The sequence below is a fragment of the Mugil cephalus genome, chromosome 1 (assembly GCF_022458985.1).
Source record: "Mugil cephalus isolate CIBA_MC_2020 chromosome 1, CIBA_Mcephalus_1.1, whole genome shotgun sequence".
NCBI classification, from domain to species: domain Eukaryota; kingdom Metazoa; phylum Chordata; class Actinopteri; order Mugiliformes; family Mugilidae; genus Mugil; species Mugil cephalus.
Window position 1 is genome coordinate 53138401 of NC_061770.1, and position 23437 is coordinate 53161837.

General features: G+C 40.5%; 1 protein-coding gene across 3 annotated transcripts in view; it reads right to left on the reverse strand.

Moving 5' to 3' along the window:
- The window catches only part of LOC125023249 (serine/threonine-protein kinase 26-like), a 92011-nt gene that overhangs the window by 65775 nt on the left and 2799 nt on the right, over positions 1-23437 (reverse strand). The window lies entirely within an intron of this gene.

Sequence of the window (23437 nt, forward strand, 5' to 3'; positions counted from 1 at the left end):
CATCTAAACCATCAACTTGTCTTCTAGACCCCATCCCAACTAAGTTGCTCAAGGAGGTTTATCCATTAATTAATACCTCCATATTAAATCAGATAAACTTATCTTTATTAACAGGATATGTGCCCCAGTCTTTTAAAACTGCTGTAATTAAACCATTACTTAAAAAACCCACTCTTGACCCAGATGTTTTAGCCAACTATAGGCCAATTTCCAACCTTCCTTTTATCTCTAAAGTTTTGGAAAGGGTCGTTGTCAATCAGTTGCTTGATCATTTAAACAGGAATGGTTTGTTTGAAGAGTTTCAGTCAGGTTTTAGAGCTCATCATAGCACAGAAACAGCTCTGGTTAAAGTTACCAATGATCTCCTCATGGCCTCAGATAATGGACTTGTCTCTATACTTGTCCTGCTAGATCTCAGTGCTGCATTTGACACTACTGATCACAATATACTACTACATAGACTTGAAAATGTGATCAAAATTACAGGAACTGCACTAGACTGGTTTGAATCATATCTGTCAGACAGATTCCAGTTTGTCCATGTAAACAACAACTCTTCTACATATATCAAAGTAAGCTATGGGGTTCCTCAGGGTTCTGGAGGGTTCTTCATTATCCAATCACCTGCTTTTGTTGGATGGCATTACCTTGGCCTCCAGTACTACTGTGAAAAACCTTGGTGTTATATTTGACCAGGATATGTCCTTTAATTCTCACATAAAGCAGGTGACCTGGACTGCTTTCTTCCACCTTCGTAATATCATCAAAATTAGGAGCATCCTTTCTCAGAGTGATGCGGAAAAACTAGTTCATGCATTTGTGTCTTCCAGGCTGGATTATTGTAACTTGTTACTGTCTGGCTGCCCAAGTAGCTCTTTAAAAAGCCTCCAATTGATTCAAAACGCTGCAGCAAGAGCACTGACAGGAATTAGCAAGAGAGATCATATTACTCCAGTATTAGCTTCTCTTCATTGGCTCCCTTTAAAATCTAGAATTGAATTTAAAATCCTCCTCCTTACATACAAGGCCCTGAAAGACCTAGCTCCATCATATTTGAAAGACCTCATAGTACCATACTGTCCCAACAGATCACTACGGTCTCTAAGTGCAGGTCTACTTGTGGTTCCTAGAGTTTCTAAAAGTAGAATGGGAGGTAGAGCCTTCAGCTATCAGGCTCCTCTCCTATGGAACCAGCTCACAGTTTCGGTTTGGGAGGCAGACACAGCCTCTACGTTTAAGGTCAGGCTTAATACTTTCCTTTTTGAAAAAGCTTATAGCTAGGGCTGGACTTAACCATCCCTTAGTTATGCTGCTATAGGCCTAGGCTGCAGGGGGGCAATGCACTGAGGACATGTCCTCTCCTCTTTCTTCTCTGGCCTCTCCTGTCCTCTAATATCTTATCATTTTATTTTCTATCTCTTATAATTTACTAACCACTGTGTCTTACTCTCCCCCCCCCCCCCTCCATCTTCTTGTGAGGGTCTCTGGTCTGGAGTGCTGAATATCTGACCTGTGGAGTTCTAAGCTACATCTGCTGCCGTGGCCTCATCAACCAGCCCAGGCTTCATGGTCTGGAGTGCTGTGTATCAGACCTGTGGAGCTCCATAAACTACATCTGTCCCAGTCATCATGGCCTCCTCCAGTTGTCCACTCCTACCTAGATGAACAATTCACCAACCTGCCCATAATTCCTGTTATACTCACAAACTGTCACAGATCATCAGCTATGTGTTATATTACTAGACCCTACATGTTTCCTTCCGCTTGATGTATGTATCTATGACAGAAGTTTGTTTATCTTGTTTCTCCTGCTCTTCTTTTCTCTCTATCTTCTCTGTTTCTAACCGGCTGGCCTTCGGCAGATGGGTCCCTCCATATGAGCTGGGTTCTGCTCAAGGTTTCTTCCTGTTAAAAGGGAGTTTTTCCTTGCCACCGTCACCCTCAGGCTTGCTCTGGACTTTGCAGGCTGGTTTTTGTGAAGCGTCTTGAGACGATTTGTATTGTTATTGGCGCTATATAAATAAAGCTGAATTGAATTGAATTGAAATTCCCACTCAAACAATTCAAAATCCTGTTAACTGAATGTCTGCATTGGAGGTGAATGCAGGGCATGAGATTGTACAACTTCTGATCAACGTACTTGGTGCTAATGCACTTGTCACAGAAGAAAACTCAGAGACTGGAGAGCAGGACAATAATGAGTGTTTGCAGGCAACAGTGAAGCATGATGGAGGTTCTTTGAAAGTCTGGGGCTGCATTTCTGCAAATGAATCAGGATTATTGGTGCCCTCAGTGCTGAGAAATACAGATAGATGCTTATCCATCATGCAGTACCATCACGGAGATGTATGATTGACCCTAAATTTGTTGGCATGAGTAAGACCACAAACATACAGCCTAGATCATTAAGAACTACCATCACCTTAAAAAAGAACAAGAAGTTCTGGAAGTGATGGAAAGACCCCCACAGAGCCCCAATCTCAACGTTATCAAGTGGGTCTGGGATTACATGAAGAGACAGAAGGATGCACCACTTTAACACAGCCAGAGTATGCCAATTTAGCATTTAACCTCATCTTCTACTCACTTAACATTTAAAAGATTGTAAAGATTCATTCAGATTTAGACTGATTGATCCAAGTATCGAAATCATTATGAGTATTGGCGACACCTCAAGTGTTAACTGTTCTAGCTAGCGTGCTAAAGTGGTGCTAACACTAGTATGTAGTACATACATTGTGCCTTACTATTGCATGTTCTAATATTTGTAGTGCAAGTTTGAAAATTAATGTTTTCATAAAACGTGATAAGATGATGCTAATGGTTCGGAGTCACTAGCTAGTGTGCTTAAAGTGGTGCTAACGCTACATTGTGTTTTTAAATTTAAAAAAAAAAATTAAATTTAAATGTTTTTGAACTGCCAAACATGACTACCTTTTTATTTTAGTAAAGTTTATTTTCAAGTACTTTTTGTAGGATTATATAAGAATTATATTGACACCTTTTAAGTGTTATGGGGATAACACTTCTGTAGTTAAGAAATAGTCCTCTGAGAGAGTTAATTGCTAACACTTCATAAAAGTGTTAAAAAAACTAAAGAGGTTGGTCTTAGGCACTGTTAAATTTAACTACAAGAGTCAAATTTTCACTAACTTAGTGTAAAGGTATCAACACTCGAAAAAGTGTTAAATTAACACTCTGAGGTGTGGACTCATAGAGACACTTTAAAAGTGTTAAGATCAACTCTTACATTGTTAATTTGGGTATGCTGATTTTACTGTGCACTACTTTACAGCCTAGCAAAGTGCAGTTAACATGCCAGGACCGCTTCGTTGTTGATGTGTAACCAAAATCTGGATTTGTTTCACTAGCCATCTGACCACTTCACGGGTAATACCGCACAGCAACACAAACGTAAGAAAAAATGGAAGGAGGAAAGAGTTGCGTGTTTTCGAGATGGAAATAATGCCACTATTTTGAGTTTTTTAAGGTTCCTGCACACTCTGCGTTGGCGACAAAGTCCTATCTAGCTCCAAAAGCACAACATCGAATTTAAAGAAACATTTGGAGCAGCACAGCACAGTGAATCTAACAGCGCAAGTCCCAACAGGAGGTGAGAAGCAGAAAGATACACCTAATGCAGAAAGTTCCCAACCACCCAAACAACAAAAGCTGACTTTGGTGCTAAAGTAAAGTATAGACTTAGACAGACTTTAATGATCCACAAGGGAAACTACTTACTGTCACCGTAACTTCATTGCACATAAAAGTAAACACTCATAAAAAAACACAAGAAAGATAAAATAAATGAGACTAAATTAAATAAAAATAAACAATGCAATGAAAAAATTGACAGAATTATCATTATATACACCTTGGCAAAAACAGTGTCCGAGGAGTTTGGCTGTTTGACCAGTTGCATAGCAACAGCGGCATGGGTCATGTCAAATGGTGTCTCTTTGTACTTGTGAGGGAGGATGTAGATTCCAACGGAACATTTCCACCTGTAGAGTCTGAATCTGGGCACTGCGGTCCCATGAACCAGATCTCCAAAGCACTTCTCGTGACACACTCCCTGTGGGTCTCATCAAGTGCACACAGTCCCTCAATCCTGCTGCCGAAAACCTCACGATCCCACTTGACAGCAGGTAAATCATGTTATGAAGAAAAAGCAGTCAAAGGAGGAAACACATCTAACATGTTTCACCACATGCGGGACAACCACCTGACTTTGTATGCCAAAATAAAGGTAATTACACAGTAACATTAAAATACGTCAATGATTTTCTGTTGTTGCATTAAGAGAAAATAAAATCTTAGAGTGTTATTTGCAATTAATTATGTACGAGCACGACGGGTTCGGCTTTCAGTGCAGCGTGAGGTCAATACCTCCCTCCCTTCCTCCTGCAGTGACGTGTAGAAGAAAACGCCACGTAGTTAAGGTCCTCACTCAGTCAGTGAGCATTTAGCATTACCTCCTTTTGCTTTCTCCCATCTGTGCATAAACGTTGGGCTAATGCTTCCAGCTCGATCCAGGTCTTGTACACTTGTGCTTCTAGTCCGTTTCATGTTTTACTAATTTGTTTATGTCATTGTAATTAAAACATAACATAAAATAACCAAAATAATAAGTTTTATATGTGGCCACATACAATTAGACAAATGATTAAAATGATTAAAAATAAACTTAAACATCTGGTATAGATGACAATTGATGATTTAAATAATTTAAACAGTTCCCTTGTAAATAGATACTTAAATATACAAACACAAATATTGGGTCATATAATTAGTAATATAATTATATTTTGGCATCAAAAGAAATAAAGAAATAAATAGATAGAAATAAAAAAAAACTTTAAGACCTTCAAGGAGTGTTCATGTGATTTTATATATGAATAGAGTTGTGAAAACAATCAACGCATAATAATCGTGATTATTGTAATACTGAGATAAATTCTCTGACAATAATCATACTAAGGAAAACTGTTATCGTGACACTTCCGTACACACACCCACTAAATCAAAAAAGTGAGATTTTCAATCCCTTTATCCAGCTTAAATCTGTTGAATTTATCAGACTATTTATTTATTACTTCAAACAGGTTAAAACAAACAGTCAAAACTAAATAAGATAAAATTTAGGCAAAAAAACAAAAAAACAACAACAAAAAAACAAGTTGATAAGACTCTATAACCTCGATAACTCTATAACCAGCAGAGCGTAACACACGAAAATGTCATTTATTTGTTTAATCACTTTATATAGTATTGCTATTCATTGCCTATAGGTTAATCTTCAGTACTTTGAATACTAATCTTCAAAACCAAGGGACCATTGTTTAAGTGCTGAATTCATTGGTCCTTTGAACATACTGAGACCCAGATCAGAGTTGATTATCTGAAACATGTGAAGCTTCTAGGTTTACACGACAAATACTAAGAGAACATAAACAGCAAATATGTAAACTCATTATGTCATTATGATTATGTAGCCACACTTTGACCTTTTCCGGACAACAGCAGAGGACAGAAGCAGGTTAACTATAGAGGGTACGCATGTGACATCACCGCAAACGGATATCTCCGTGGTTATGCCCAAAGAGTGGCTAACATGGAAATTAGCTACATTAGTTTGTACAGCTTTAATACCATCTAAACTGTAAAACTAAATACAAAAATAGGGACTGATGTGTGATTGACTGGCAGTAGCTCAGGAGGTAAAGCAGTCGTCCAATAACTGAAAGGTTGGCGGTTTCTTGTCAGTGGGCAAGACACTTAACCCCCTTGCCCTCAGGTGTATGCTCCCTGGTGTATGATTGCGAGTGAGTGACGCTGGTGGTCAGAGAAGCTATAGGTGCAACTTGGCAGCTGTGTTTCTTTGAGTCTGACCCAGGGCAGCTGTGAGTACTGAGGTAGTATACGACCACCAGGGTGTCACCTTGCGCACGAATGAGTAATGCATATAATTGTAAGCGCTTTGAGCATCTAAAAATGGAAAAGCGCAATATAAAACCAATGCAGTATTATTATTATTATTATTATTATTATTATTATTATTACCAACAGATTTGAAAAGCTGTCAGAGATATATTTTTTTTTTTTACAGGCTGCAGAAAGTAAATGAGAAGTAAATGGATGACTGCATTATCAAGAACCAACTGGAATCCAGGCACCAAAATCTGGTGCTGTGGTCCAGATTTTGTGTCAGATAATATTAATTTATGCTGCACTTTGTTGATGAAGTCATACCTTAAATTACGTAGTGTATGGCTAACGTTACTTCTCAGTAACGCTCTTAGTGTTACCATAGTTTATTCAGCTATACTTATTGTAACTGAAATGAACTAAAACATTAATTCTCTGGCTATGTTTCATCTGAACAATTAATAAGTGGTAGTGTTAGCCATGAACGAATTAAACAGTTGAATTTCTGGCCACATGTCGATGTTTGGTGACCATTTGTTATTTTGTAGTTCGTATGGGTCATTGTTGAGTCCAGTTGTCCTTAATTTGATCTGTTAATCCACATATTTCCCGGTCTCGCTGTTCTACTGCCCTTCTTGCTACTATACAAGTAATCCCAGAGAGAGGGGATACTTCAAAACCCACAATTAAGGCTAGCAAAGACATAGCTGTTTCAGACACCCTGCTGGGATCATAAGCTGGTGAAAGGAGGAGATAGAGCTACAGATATTAAGAAAGCTCCTCACCATGCACGGAGGGTTCCACCCCAAGCCCAACACCCTGAGACAAAACGCTAAGCGAAAAGAAGGAGGCCAACAACTAGTAAGTATCAAGACCATGGTCCAGGATGAAACATTGAAAACCATTAAATGATGAACTGAAATGTGTCAGACAACAGAAACCCAATGAGAGTGCAGTGGAAGAGGAGCAGACAACCTGGAGGGACAAGCCCCTACACAGCATGTACCACTGTCAATTTGAAGAAGTGGCTGATATCGGGAAAACGCACCAATGGCTGGAAAACGCTTGACGGACAGTCTGGAGTTGGTGGTGGAGATTCGGAGAAGGAGCTTTGAGTCGGCGGTTCCATCTGTACTCACAGGGAACGTGAGGTCTTCGGCAGCAGGATCGACAGACTGTGTGCGCTTGATGGGACCCAGAGGGAGTGTGTCATGGGAGGTGCTTCGGAGACCTGGTTGGGACCACAGTGCATCTTTGCCCAGTTTTGGGACTCTACAAGCAGACACACTCCATTTGTATTTACATCCCTCCCTCAGCTGATAAGGAAACACCATTAACGACTCGATCCATACCACTGTTGCTATGCAACTGGCCATACATCCACATCACCTTGGACACTATTTAACTATTTTATTATTTTTGATCACCCTGCCTATTTTTATTTTACTTCAATGTAATCTCAATTTTCTTGTGGTTTTAAGAGTGTTCACTTTTATGTGCAAAGAAGCTATGGTGACAAAGTAATTTCCCTCGTGGATCATTACAGTCTAAGTCTAAGTCTAATCATAGCAGCACAAGAACAGGCCCCAAGTACAAGAGCCATAGAGGCCAAGATCTACCAGAGCACATCAGACCCCAGAATGCAGACTGCGCAAAGATGTCCCTGAGACAGTCCAGCACATAGTAACAGGGTGTAAGATGCTAACCGGATCAGAGTACATGGAGAGGCACAGCCAAGTGGCTGGGATAGTGTACAGGAACATCTGTACCGAATATAGTATAGAAGTCCCAATGAGCCACACCACAGTAGGTGGTGGAGAACAACAGGACCAAGGTTCTATGGGACTTCAGCTTCCAGACTGACAAACAGGTCCTGGCTAACCAACCAGACATAGTGGTGGTGGACAAAGAGCAGAAGAGAGTGGTGGTGATGGATAAGGCGATATCAGCTGATGCCAACATCAGAAAAAAGAAACATGAAATGGTTGAGAAGTACCAAGTGTTGAAAAAGCAGCTGGAAGAGATGTGGAAGCTTAAGGCGAGCATGATCCCTGTAGTAGTAGGAGCACTCAGGTTAGTGACCCCCAAACTGGGTGAGTGGCTCCAAAAGATCCTAGGAACAACACCTGAAGCCTCAGTCCACAAGAATGCAGTCCTAGGAAGAGCTAAGATACTGTGCAGAAGCCTCAAGCTCCCAGGCCTTTGGTAGAGGACCTTGAGGATGGCACAGACACCTCCCTGTGAAGGTGAGAGCGACGTTTATACATATACATTAGGGGTGCAAGATAATTATTGGTCCGATATCAGGAAATTATGACATTATTCCGATAAGGCCGATATCATGGTTTATTGGCACGATAACATATATATTTTTGTCAGCACTGCGGTGTGAGTCGTTGTTTTAATTAGGTGCTCCCTCTCCTACATGAGACCTGCATGGCCTGCAGTGAAAGCTGCGTTCAAGAGGCATCAGTATAATCGGAAACACAACCTTCTGACTGAAAAAATGCATTACTCCCTCATGTCGGAAAACGACTCGTCAACTCTGTCATAATTTTGGTAGTAGCTGACTGATATCAACGTCGTATCCACAGCATTTTACTCATTGCCCTCGACTGATACGCAAGGCCAGTGACATTGTGGGAGTGAAGCTGGACCCTCTGACAGTGGTGTCAGACAGGAGAATGCTTCACAAGGTGAAAGTCATCCTGGACAATGAGTCGAACACACAGGAGTTCTTTCAGCACCAGTCTGATCACACCACGATGCACCACAGAGCGTCACAGGACATGCATACGTTTGTAAATATACAAGATGGTGGCAGTAGTGTGGGAGTTTTTTAAAGTTTCTGAGGAAGACAGCTTACTGGGTGCAATAAATGTTTAGAGAAAATACCACGGGGAGGGAGAAATAGCATGGAACTAGCATAGAAATGTTTGATTCTAACTTGTGTCAATGCATTATTTATTTTTTAAAACTTGTAGAATGCACTTTTTCACTGTATTTACTTTTAAACCTGATGCAAAGTATTTCAGCTCTAGAGGCCTTTATTTTGTGATGTTCATTTGAAATATCAAATAGTTTTGTTTGACCTTGATCTTTTAGGAAAATGTTTCCTTGCTAATAGTTTTTCATCTGAAAAAATAAATATCTTCATTTTAAGAGTGAAAACTGTTTGTTCATTAGTCTTTCTTATCTCCATGGTATGTTATCGATTATCGGTATCAGCGTTTAAAAGCAGAAAGTTATCAGTTATTGGTATCGTTTTCAAAAAAAGTTATTGTGCATCCAGTATCAAAGTCGACAAATGACAGAGAACGTGTTCAAAACTGAAAAAAAAGTAGAACATGAGATCATCAAATTAATATTTAGTACTCCTGTCACTGGCACTCACTAGAGCTCCACGAGCCTTTCACACTGTTGAGGGGTTACCTTATCCCATTCTTCTAAATTATTTGGTTTGCGCTTTGAAACAGACCTTTTGATAATCCACCACAGATTTTCATGTCCGGGGACTGAGCTAGCCACTTTAAGACCTGGATACTGTGCTCCTACAGAAGGGAGCATGTGGGTTTACAAAGTGGCACAATATTTGGCAGAATTCAATGTGCCATCACAGGCAGTGAGATGACCAACACCAGCAGCACTCATGCATCCCCAAAACATTATACTGCCTTCTGCATACCCTCACACTACCAGGAGGAAGATAAAGATGGAAACTGGATTCATCTGACCACACAATCTTTTTCCAATTCCTGACTGTCCAGTTCTTGTGTGCTTGGGCCCAACGACACTGGGCTAATATCTGTCTCTTATTGATCAGTGTTTGTGGAACGCTGGACATCACTTTGGTTTGACCACTGCTGTTGGAGCTCCTGTGATGTCATTCGGTGGTTTTCTCAGCACATGCGAATCAGGATGCAGTTTATTTGTTAGCCTTGATTGTGGGTTTCGAAGTATCCATTGGTCCAACATTTGGTGCACATATCCCCTTGTTTCTGGGATTGCTTATATAGTAGCATTCCAACAGCTCTTTGTTTTCCACCATGTCTTGTTCCACCATGTCTGTAGACCATTTCTCAGCAAGTTTCCCTGGTTCCCTAGCACCTGAGGCAGACCTTGTTAACCCGAGCGACATCCAGTTTGTCATTTTTGTGTGCTCTCATGTTCCTGAGATAGGCCTTGGTAGCATTAAGGATCTTGTCTGAGGATCCTCACTGGATGGATGTTATTTTGAGTGTGGTATATTGAGTGTGAGCGTGTCTGTCTGCTCACCATTAAACACCATACAGACAAATTCATACAGATAAATTCTCTTTTGTTTTATATACCTGCCATATTTCAACGTTGCCTGGTGTCGCGATGCTGAGTGAGGCACTGAATGAACTACACCAAGTCAGTGAGCAGCAGACAGCCCATCCAGATGCTTTTCTCATCCTGGCTGGGGATTTCAACCATGCAGACCCCAAGACCGTGTTTCCCAAACTATATCAGCATATTAACTTTCCTACACAGAGAAACAACACTCTGGACAACGTTTTTACCTCCCACAGAGGAGCCTACAAGGCCCTTCCCTTCCCCCATCTCGGTGCCTCGGACCGTCTCACTGTTATACTAATGCCAGCACACAGACCACTGGTTAAAGTCACCCAACCAGTTAGGAAGCAGGAACAAGTGTGGCCAGAGAGGTCCTTAGAGGCACTTTAAGACTGTTTTGCCACCACAGACTAGGACATGTTTAAACAAGCTGCCACCTACAACTCCACCACTGACCTCCAGGAGTACACAGAAACAGTAACTGCCTACATCAGCAAGTGCATGGACAATGTCACCACCACTAAGTCCATCACTGTCCAGGCAAATCAGAAGCCGTGGATGACAGGGAAGGTCCACAGGCTACTGAAGGTCCGGTACACTGCCTTCAGATCCGGGGATGAGGAGGGGCCAACCTCTCCTGTGGCATCAGAGAGGCCAAGAGGCAGCACTCCAGGAGGATCACCCACAGCTTCTGAGCCCCCCCTTTTGAGCCCCCTCCTCTTCACTCTGCTGACCCACGACTGCACAATGATGCACAACTCCAACTTCCTCATCAAGTTTGCGGATGACACGACTGTGGTGAATCTAATCAGCAACGGGGATGAGAGGGACTACAGGAGTAAGGTGAGCCACCTGGCCACATGGTGCACACACAACAATCTCTCTCTGAAGAGAGATAAAAGAGATTGTTGTGGACTTGAGGAGAGCGCACACCCAGCATGCTCCTCTGTCCATCAATGGTGCTGCTGTGGAGAGGGTGAGCAGCACCAATTTCTTGGGTGTGCACGTCACCGAGGAACTCTCCACCAACACAGCATCACTGGCCAAGAAGGCTCAACAGCGCCTCTACTTCCTCCGCAAACTGAGGACAGCCAGCATGTGCACCTTCTACAGAGGCACTATTGAGAGCATCCTGACCAGCTGCATCACTGTTTGGTACGGAGCCTGCACTGCATCCTGCTGAAAGACCCTCCAGCAAACAGTGAAAGCAGCTGAAAGGATAATTGGTGCCTCCCTCCCATCTCTCTGTTACATTTACAACACCCAGCTCACACGCAAAGCCCTCTGCATTGCGGGTGATGCCACCCACCCGCCATACAGCTTCCTGAGTCTGCTGCCATCAGGGAGGAGACTGCAGAGTCTGCGGGCCAGGACCAGCAGACTGAGGGACAGCTTCATCCACCAGGCTATCAGGAAACTGAACTCACTATCTGCTCTGACCCCCAACTCACACTAACCAAGGACTCTTCACACCCCCTCACCCCCTGTCAGTTTGTGTGACAGGCTAATCAAGTTAAGACATTCCCTCAAAACCAAATCGTTGCACAGTTTTCCAAAAGGCGTTGAATAAACAGTTTTGCGATAGGTCAAAATTTTTTTGGAAAATTTGGATCTCAGGAAATAATCAAATCATAAATGAAGGGTCAGCTGCAAGTGAGGGTAATGGTATTTAGTGCTGCTGTGTGGTTTATGCAGAAGAATTCTGTATATGAAAAACATGCTGAGTTTGATCTATGAACCTAAGTCATACAGTGCTACACCATCAAAAGGATTTATACCTGTTAGGAATGCTGGATCGGTATTGGAGTATAGTATCGGAGCACAGTATCCAGGTCTTAAAGTAGCTAGCTCAATCCCCGGACATGACCACCTTTAGAAATATGTTTAATATGAAAAATTGTGATGTGTCCAATACTTACTTTACCCGCTGTATATATCCCCTCACGGGGTGGTAGCTGTGTCATCCACAAGGTTGGGTCCTCTACCAGAGGCCTGGGAGTTTGAGGGTTCTGATCAGTATCTTAGCTGTTCCTAGGATTTAGGTTTTATAACTGTTAAGAATGCTGGATCCATATCGGAGCACAGTATCCAGGTCTTAAAGTAGCTAGCTCAATCCCCGGACATGAGCCCCATTGAAAATCTTTGGTGGATTATGTCTGTGAAGGTTCTCAGTCATCCAGGTCATAGTAATCCAAAAAAGCATTGAATAAAGTCAGCTGGACTTGTAGAATTTCTTGAAGACGTTTCGCCACTCAAGTGAAACGTCTTCAAGAAATTCTACAAGTCCAGCTGACCTTATTCAACGCTTTTTTGAATGTGGTGGATTATCAAAAGGTCTGTTTCAAAACACAAACTAAAGAATTTAGAATTAAAAGAATTATAAAGAATAAAGAATTATAAGTAGTAATTCAAGAAGAATGGGACAAGATTACCCCTCAACAGTGTGAAAGGCTCATGGGGAACATGCCAGCCAGGATTAGACCTCTATTGCGTGCTAGTGGCAGGAGTTCTAAATATTAATTTGATAATGTGATGGTTTATTTATTTTTTTGTTCAGTTTTGAACACATTCTCAGTTATTTGTTGAATTTGATAATGTTAAATGTTGAGAACTGACATATTGAAACTGTCAAGAATTTTGTTTTGTTTTTCTTGCAAACAATAAACAAATTTTAAGGGTGTCCGAAAACTTCTTTCCACCACTGTAGAAGATGTCTGAGTGGATGGTTTGTAGAAGGTTGAACAAAGAATATATAGAGTATATAAAAGGAGTAGAGGGCGGCATAGAGGCTTGGTGGTTAGTGCTGATGCCTCCCAGCGAGAAGGTCTGGGTCCAGCTCGGGCCTTTCTGGGTGGAGTTTGCATGTTCTTCCTGTGGGTACTGCGGTTTCCTCTCACCTCCAAAGACATGCTCATTAGGGTGACTGGTGACTCTAAATTGACCCTAAGTGTGTGTGTGTGAATAGTTGTTTGTCTCTGTGTTAGCCCTGCGATAGGCTGGCGACCTGCATCTCGCCCGATGCCAGCTGGGATAGGCTCCAGCAACCATAGTGAGGATTAAGTGGTATGGAAGATGAGTCATGGAAAGTGAGTAGACTGCCAGACACCTCTGTCAAGTGCAAAACTCTTCTGGATCGTTATGTTAATTTAAATGTTTGACTGTTGTATTTGCACTTCTTACGCTGTTGCTAATAAAAGTTGTTAACATTGTGGGCATTATGCTGTTATTGTTTCATCATTAGTGTTTGGTATTCAGTTTCTGAAGGTGTAGGCACTAGGGTTGGACGGTACCCAAACTTTAATACCTTCATACCGTCTCCACATTTTACTGCGGTATACGGTATTTACACAGACCACCTCAAGTGGGCGTAAGCCAGACACAGAAAAAACAAAGAGAATCAGGTGGATTTTCAAAATAACATACCCCGTGCAAACTGCCGGTCGTAAAAACAGACAAAAGCGAAACTTAATAAGCATAGCATATTTACATAGCGTAGCATATTTACACATGTAGAAGCATGCTTACAATAACATACACTGGAAAAATGGCCAAATCTGAGCAAGTAAACAAAGTCTGGCAGGCTAAACACTCACTTCTGAAACGCTCCCAGTAGGTTTTGAAGTTGCATGCAGCACGGATCAAATACACGACGCTCACGCAACGTGCCACAGATGGGCTCGACAGCATCACCAAACTGTTGGCTTGTGCCTACTAGGTTTGGGCGGTAATACGGTAATAAGGTATACCGGCGGTGTCTTTCAAAAGCAACAGTATCAGTTGTCGACACCGTCATTACAGTCATTAAAAAAAAAAAAAATTGCAGTGCTCTTATATAGGAGATAAGGATTAAATATAAGATATAATTCATTAAATGCCTACAAATGATTCTATGTCCACTGTTGGTGTGTGTGCGGCACATTCTGCGCAAAAACTGTTCTGTATGGTCAGGTTAATTTAATTGTTTGACTGTTGTATTTGCACTTTTTTATAAGCTGATCTTTTTTGTTATTCAAAGTTGCTCAGGCTGTGATTTCATTTAATTGATGTGCGTGTAGCGCATTCTGCGCAAAAACTCTCCTGGATAGTTAATTTAATTGTTTGACTGTTGTATTTGCACTTCCTAAGCTGGTGCTAATAAAAGTTGTTAATATTGTGCGCATTATGCTGTTATTGTTTCATCATTAGTGTTTGGTATTCAGCTTCTGAAGGTGTAGGCACATTTGTACATGTATATTTTATTTTCCATCACATAATCCATCCATCACCTAACATAGGTGTAAATAAACAGTATAAATAAGAATAATTAAAGTGGAAATATGAATAAATATGGCAACAAAGCAACATGAAAAAAAAAAACAGAGCAGCATGAATTGTGCAAATTTGTGCAAGGCCCCATCAGGCTCTGCCCTGACACTGTGCATCATCAATTTGTTTTTTAAAGCAAAATAATTCCAGACCATCGACTTGATGTTCCTCTAGTGTTGTACCAGTTGTGTCAGTTTAAGACTCTTCAGTCAGCCTGCCGCTATTTTAAACAAGTTGAGAGCATAGTGCTCTCCAGTCATGTGACCACCATGTAATTGCGTCGTTTGAGGTATGAAAATCACGCTTCATTATATCGCGTTATAACTGAAAATTCAATCAATTGTTTAGCCACCACCATTCACTCACTCTACTCCTCTTTATACAACTCTGAATCTCCACCTGACACCACTGGAATGAATTTGTTTCTAGCCTCAATTTCCTTGTGATAAACCCAGAAGCTGCTTAACAATTTGATTCACCATTAACAGTAGAAAAATATCATTCTCACTATGAGAAGCATGTAAAGGAAGTTGCTGGCCCTGGTGGATTTCCAGGGGATTCTTTTTCTTTCAGAAAAAACTGTCTCCCTTACTGCATGCTACTTATAAGGAATCGCTGCAACATAGCACTCTCCCTCCCACTTTAAGGCAAGCCTACTCTTGCTCCTCTACAAATATTATCTACTTTAAAACTACAACAACAGCACCTGAACTAGTGATCTGGGTTGAACGGGAATACTTATTTACTGTACTAAAGAAATTTGAGTTTGGAAACTCTCCCTTATACATCTCCACCAGTGGCATCCAAGATGGCCTTTTCACCCTAACCCGTGGCATCAGAAAATTTCTGGAAGTGACATGACTCTGAGTTGTCAGTGGTGTATAAGGTGAACAGGAACAGAGTGAGCACAGTCCCCTGTGGGGCTCCCACACCACTCACCACCACATCAGACAGGACACTTCCCAGACACACAAACTGTGGCCTGTCTGTCAGGTAGTCAGTGATCCAGGAGACAGTGGATCCACCAACACCCATTCATAGAGATGCAAATGCAACGGTGGATTATCACTTTCTGATTTTGAAGATTATTATTGGGCAGCACATATCCACAAAATTTTGTTTTGGTTCAAATTAATGGATCTGCCATGGTGTACATTCATGTGTTTCATCCTCTCTAAAAGCTTCGCTTACCTTTTATATTCTATCCAACCTGTTTGGCTTTACAAATGACCAAGTGGTTCATTCCACTCTTAAAATCTGGCATAAATTTAGGAGGCACTTCAAATTTAAGTCAGCATATATTCTATCTCCTTTACTGAGGAACCTAGATCGATCTGCATTTACAGATACAACCTTTCCTACATGGCATAATAAAGGCCTGAAATGGCCATGTTTTTCAATACTTTACTAAAGCTTTGTTGCCAGTTTTACTCTCCTCATCAGCAAGTCTACATGGAGAGGAGCTTATAAGCTACGACACACTTCAAAAGTCACTCATCTCTTAAGTCCATAATGAAATTCTGTCTTCCAGTTGCTCACCAGCTACAAAGGCTGCTTGGGAATAAGAACTTGGTCTGGATTTGGAGAATGACTAGTGGGACACTGCTCTTAAGCAAATTTACATAAGCTCAGCCTGCACTTGTCTCACACTTAAACAGTTTAAAGTACTGCTTAGAGTTTTCTAAAAACTCAACCGTCTCATCTATCCCAGTATCACAAACAATTTTGCCAAATTTCATGCTCCATCCTGCTATGTAACTTATATGTTCCATTCTTGCTCATTACTTTCTCACTTTTGGCAGAATTATTATGATACCATGTCAAAGATACTTTCAGTGACCATAAAAGCCTATGCCCATGTTGCCGTTTTTGGGCTTACAGAAGACCGGTTTACTTCTAAGCAATTAAATATGTATATTTTTACTTCCTTACTGGCAAGATGCCACCTCCTTCATCAACTAAAGCTCCCTTAAGCACTCAGCAGCTCAATGATTCTATGTCTTTTCAAAAGCTGGAAAATATGAGATATTCAGTGAAAGGTAACTGTGATTCATTTTTTAAGTGGTTTCCAACATTCTTCACTCTCTCCGGTCTCTGCCCCCCAATTGATGGACATCTACTCCCTCTCTCTTTTTTCTCTTCTTTTGTCCTTTTTATATTTTAGCTTTCCTTGTCTTTTTATTTGTATTTTTATTTATACTGAGTAGCTTTAACACTTGTATAAGAGTACTCGGTTATTTATCCATTTATTTTTCTTTTTTTAATTGTGTATTGTTGTTGTTTCGCTCATTTATGTTCCTGTGGACCCCAAATTTCTAGGTGTACTGTATGCCTTGCTCGTCATTCATAGAGATCCACAGTATTTCAATGATGTCCATATGTTTATATTTCTAACTGTGATACAGATGTGATGTGATACTCAATGTAAATATGACATTGGTTCCTGTCCTATTGCACCTTAGCTCCTAATACAAAAAAAAAAGAATGACATCTCCTCTCGAGTCTCGGTTGAGTTTTTTTTTGTTTGTTTGTTTTTTTTCCCTCTCAAGATGATTGGAAATGATAAGGATCTAAGGACTCCCAGGCTCTGACCACCAGCCAACAATCTGAGTACTGTAACTGTCTAAATATTCAGTGGCTCGGCAATGGAGCACACTTACTGTTCAAATGACTGTCATTTGCAGGACAAAAATAGTTCTGACAACAAGTACATCCCAAGCATCTGGGTCTCAATTTACATGTTAACATGTGTTCTTGGTTGTTGCTCTATAATAACACTGAATACAGGGGTATTGCACAGCGGGGTCCAGAGTCTAATGAATACATGAAGAAATATCTACAAGTATATGAAGTGAAAGTAAAATTGAGTTGTTTCACAATATCAGCATAAATATGGGTTACTCCACAGAATAAATTTATCCAACCAACTCAGAGTGTCTGACACTCAGGAGTTGTAGAGGCTGATGGCCACAGACAGGAATGATTTCCTGTGGTGCTCTGTAGTGCACTGTGGTGCAATCAGTCTGGTGCTGATGGAACTGTGTTTGACCAGCACGTCATGGAGTGGGTTGGGTTGGGTGAAGCATTCTCCTGACCACCGTCAGAGGGTCCAGCTTTACTACCATAACATCACTGGCCTTGAGGATTAGTCTGTTCAGTCTGTTGTCACCCGCTACCCTCAGCCTGCTGCCCCAAAACACAACAACATAGATGATAGCACTGGCTACAACAGACCCATAGAATATTCTGAGCGTAGTCCTGCAGATGTTGAAAGACCTGAGCCACCGCAGAAAACAGAGGCGACTCTGGCCCTTCCTGTACAGGTGTCAGTGTTCTTCCCCAAGTCCAGCTTATTGCCAATGTGAACCTCCAGATATTTGTATTCCTCAACAACGTATACACTGATCCCCTGGATGGAAACGGGGGTCACCGGCACCTTGGTCATCCTCAGGTCCATCACCAGTTGCTTTGTCACAACACATGACAATAGCTCAAATATGTGGTGTGAAGAGAAAGGACAGTGGGGCCCCAGTGTTGCAGACCACCCAGTCCAGTTGCAGGTATTCCTACTATGTAATATGTAATATTGTGTAGGTCTTCCTAGGCCTGTCATGATCAGAATCAATAAATCACTTAATCACATGACAAATGAAAACCAACTCGATAATTTTGCCAGCCTTGATATATCGCTATGTGCATGCTTTCCTCGTCTCTCTCTACCAAACAGGCTTGATGAGAAGAGGGTTCACTCAGAACATGGGTGCATTAGTTATATTGAATGAAGAATGCAGTAAACCCTCCTGTCAGTCAACCAGTCTACTTATCTCAGTGGGAGGGGGGCTTGAGGGTGGGGCACCTAGCAGTATGTGACCTCATGAGGAGTAGAGAGCAAGGTAATGAAAGACATCTGTAGGAATAAAAAAATGATTTCGAAGCCGAATGCCACAGTGTGGGAACATTTAGATTTAAACTGAATGACCAAGGTGAGCCCATTAGCACAGACGAGCCATTATGTCATATTAGTCTGAAAGCAGGCAATGAGAAAAGCCAATTCAACCAACTTGCATGCACACTTGAAACACAATCAAGTCCAGTTTTCCCAGCTGGAAAAAAACTGCAGCAGGAGATGCACAGAAACCGATAGTCAACAGTTACTGAGATATTTGGCCGACAAAGTAAATACAAATGAAACAGCGGAAAATAGTGTGCGCTCACAGAGTTTTTTTGTTTATTTATTTAGGATATTTAAAAGTTCTTGACACTCCAATTACAATGTTAAATACTTTTGTTAAATGAAAGTTTATTGCTTTATGCCATATTATCATGACATTACAAAAATGGCCTCAAAATAATGTTGACAATACTATTGCGGCTCAACCCACAGATACTTGATCATTTTGGGATCTAGAGAATTTAGAGGCCTTGTGCTTTTTTTCATGTTTCTGTGTTGTTCCTAAACCATTTGTGTGTGCTGTGCCTGTGCCTGTGCCAGTACCCTGCTGGAGATGCCTGCTGCCAGCAAGGAGTTTCATGGCTATGGGTTGGGGAAGGTCCGTCTGGTCTAGATGGGTGGTAAATGTGTGGATAACATCTACATGAATGCCAGGTCTAAAAGTTTCCCAGAAGAACATTGAATTTTCACAAGATGGTCAATGTTAATTACTTTATCACTCAGTGTTTTTATCGTTGTGGATGATCAATGTGATGAGGGACATCATGAAGTGATTTCACAGTTATTTTATGTTGGAAATTTTTATGTTTATGTTGATTTAACAATTAAGTTTAGAATATACGTGTGAAGGTTCAGGGCAACTTGACTTGTTGTGCTTATTGGGTTTCTTATTCTTGTTTTCAAGAAACCCAACAGTCCAGTTACCTTGTTTCAGATTAGTTTTCTTAGATATTAATTGTAAAGATTATGATCACTATTTATTGATAATTTACCCTTCGATCTATTACCAAAAACATTAATGGATTAAACATTCCATCATCAACTAATTGTGTAGCTTAGAAAGGGTTAGGGTTAGGTCAGACACAACTTGCTTTGTCATTGTAGAGAACAAAATAACATGAGGTGACAAGGAAGGACGTTAAGGGATAAGGAGGCACATGTGGAAACAAGGATGGAGAGGAGCGAACAAGGACGGGCAGGAGGGAAAAAGGAGGAAACAAGGATGGAGAGGAAGCAGCTTTGTTTTTGGATAATAATTGTAGAAGTCGAAGTAATGATTCATTGATAAATTAACAAAGGGGTTAATTGATTATCCAAAAATATTCATTGATTCAAAATCCTGTAATGAACTGAGTAGCTTACAAATTTATTCACAACATGCTTTATCATTCTTTTCAGTTGTTTGCATCACTTACCATTTAGACTGGACAACTTTACGAAGTGTCTGCCCGACACAGGAGCTCCTGTGCTGTCATGTGGTTTGCGTTTACGAGCCCCAATCAAGGACAATGTCAATACCCATAGACACATTAACAGTGAAGGGTAAAACTAGTCTAGTATGATTCAGACTTCAGAAAAAATGACTCACCCTCCATATTCAAAACTCACTGGCAGCTGGCTGACAATTATTTATCTCCCAGAAACAAGTCCCGGCCTGGTGAAGCCTGTGATTACGTGACTGTGAGAATTGTAGCTAAGTTAACGTGTAGCCATGAAAACTACAAAGGGGAGGAAGATGTGGACACAATGAGGCCATCTCCCATGACACGCCTGCAACTGGCTTCTCCGCTATGAGTGTCACACTACTAACACCCTGCAACTCATGTTGTGTCTGTTCACACAAGATCTGACTAAGTTACACCAGTAAGGTTAAAAGTAAGAATGCAGGAAAGTTTGAGTGACATTGATGAACTCAGAACCAGGGACCTCATTTATCAAACCGTGCATAGCAAATGTCTTAAATTCTGTCGTGGGACTGAAATGTAGAATGTGTGTAAGTTTTAAAAAAAAAAAAAAAAAAAAAAAAACGGATTCAACAAATTCATTGATTTGATTAATTTTCTAGTGGCCGCACAGTGGTGCTCCGACTGGGGCTTTTCTGTGTGGAGTTTGTATGTTTTCCCTGTGTATCTGTGCATCTCTCTGGGTCTGTGCATCTCTCCACCCACCATCCAAAGACATGGATCTTCTAAATTTCTAAATTGGTTGTAGGTGTGTTTCTACGACCAAATAAGAAATCAAAAACTTAAAATAATCAAGTTAAATAACTAATTATATTTAAAGGATGTTAATATTAAATTTCTCTCTAATGATCAAGACAGCTCTGTTATATTTTATTTATTTATTTATTTTCTTTATAAAACCTTGAAAGAGATGGTATGACCATGTGTTGTCCGACATAGTTAATGTCAAAGTCCAACAAGAAACTCATTATTGGACACAGACTGTAAAAGCATTTTAAATAACAGAGTCAGTTGCTGGGAAGCTTGCGTAATGATAGCACAGTTTCGAAATTGTATCAGGCTTACTTTTCTGTGTTACATGATGTTTCTTTCTCAAAAGATGTGAAATACGATGCACAGCATCAGAGAAGTACCGTAACCACCAAAATCATCAGCTGCAGGCTTTTGAAGACATTTTCTGCAGAGCTTGGATTTCAAAACAAAGTCCACTGATAATAAAAAGGAAAACAGTTTAAAGGGTCCAAAGTACTTGTGTAAGTATAACCCTTCTCTTTTGCTCTTTGGTGACTTTAGCTGCTAAATTCTCCCGTGTTCGCCAGTTAGCTGTTAAACTTCTAGCATTCAACAAATTCCTTTTTCTGAAAATTAGAAAATCAAAACAAGCCTAAAATGCGGAACAGTAATTTGATTCCTTATTCACACAAAAATATGTTTCAGTCGGGCAGAATATTGCCATCACATTACCAAGTCACGACATAACTAATATCCATGCTTCAAAAAATGGTATGTCTTTCTAAAATTGTTAAACACTCAACTGTATTCAACAGTTACCTACTAACTTGGTAGCATCTACGGGATTGCGTCAGCATTTTTTCCTAAAAATAGCAAAGCAAAACAACAAGATTACAGATTCTAAAACAGTCAGTAGACAGAGGCCAAAGAGACAGAGCTGCCTAAATATTCTGACTACCTGCAGAATAACTGAAGATATTTGTATTTATACTTTAAATTATATTTTAGCTCAAAGTTTTTGCTGATACGAATATTGATTGTAGCATTTCTAATAACTAGAAGACACAGTGACAGAGTTGCTGATATACTCCGACCAACACAATATATAAAAATAATTTGTACTGGATTCAGAAAGACAATGACAAACCTGAATTGCTTTACACAATTAACTGCCAAACAGCTTCTAAAACTGGACTACTGCTATTTGCTGTCAAATTAATTGATTCATCAAGTTGTTCCAGTGTTACATAGACCACGATAACAAATTTTGCTGGATAATATATTGTCCCACAAATTATTGCCGATAAACAACATTATTTTAAGACCATTTTTTTCCACTAATGTAATGATAACGTGGCATAATAATGTAAATACATCCTTTCAAAAGCAATAAACTTTTATTTCTCAAGCGTATTTAACATTATAATTGGAATGTCAAGAGCTGTTAAATACCTTCAATAAATAAAACAAACAAAAAAACGTTAAAAATAAAATGGACACTGTAAAGGGCTGCATTTCTTTTCAACTCCACACTGTGAGCACCCACCATTATGTGCTGTTTCGTTAGTATTTATTTTGTCGACCAATCACTTCAGTGAGTGTTAACTGTCGGGACCAAGGCTTCTCTGCATGTCCACTGTGTGCAAAACAAGTTGGTTTAATTGACTTTTGTTGTTGCCTCTACTTTCAAACTAATATGACATACTGGCTCGCCCATGTTAATGGATTCACGTTGGTCATTTGGTTTAAACACAAAATGTCCCCACGCTCTGGCATTCAGCTTTGAAATCATCCCTTTCATTCCTACAAATTTCAGCTCACGTTACCATGCTCTCTACTCCTGACGAGGCTCACTTCCAGTTAGAAGCCCCGCCCCCAGGCCCACGCCCCACTGAAAAAAAGAGAGTAGATGATTGACATCAGGGTTCACTCCATTCATTTCTGTATGTATGGAACCAATTCGTCCAGGTGCTGAGCCCGAGAACCCTCTTGTCAGCAAGCCTGTTTGGTAGAGAGAGATGAGGAAAACAAATGGATATGCACATGGCAATATATCGGCAAATGATCGAGTTGGTTTTCATTTATCACACGATTAATTAATTCGTTGATGATCGTGACAGGCCTAGTGTTACACAACCAACTGTCTTCTTAGCAGGTACACCTACAGCTGGTTCTGGGGGTCAGATGCATGTTGAATTTTACAAGCCTGTGACTCTACTTCAGGGGCCGCCCACTAGCAACAAATAGAGCCGGCAGAGAAAGCTAGTTGCACAGGTAGACACACCTGAAAGCCGGGTTGGAAGATTTTTCCACAATTATAACTCACATTGCACACCTTAACAACAACTAAGGCACATCCTCTGATTTACTTTCAATAAATATAATCTGACAACACACACAAAGATCCAATAAAAACAGACATAAAATAGGTTAGTAAATACTACAGTGATGTCAGAAAGGCTCACACACACCTACTATCTTATCCACAACCCCCACTGTTAACTAGGTAAAGATACCATAGCTATAAATAAGCTCCCAAGACACACCAAGTCACTATGGAGACATTACAAAAACATTAAAGAGCGTCACTAAAATGAGAGTACACATACATGAGTAAATATAGGAATATCTATACAACAGGTAAGAACGCCATTAATTATAATAAATTGAGCACTGAGTAACAGAGCCACACTGTGTTTGATTATGTATTTAAGTCACACATCGACTCATGGAATAAATG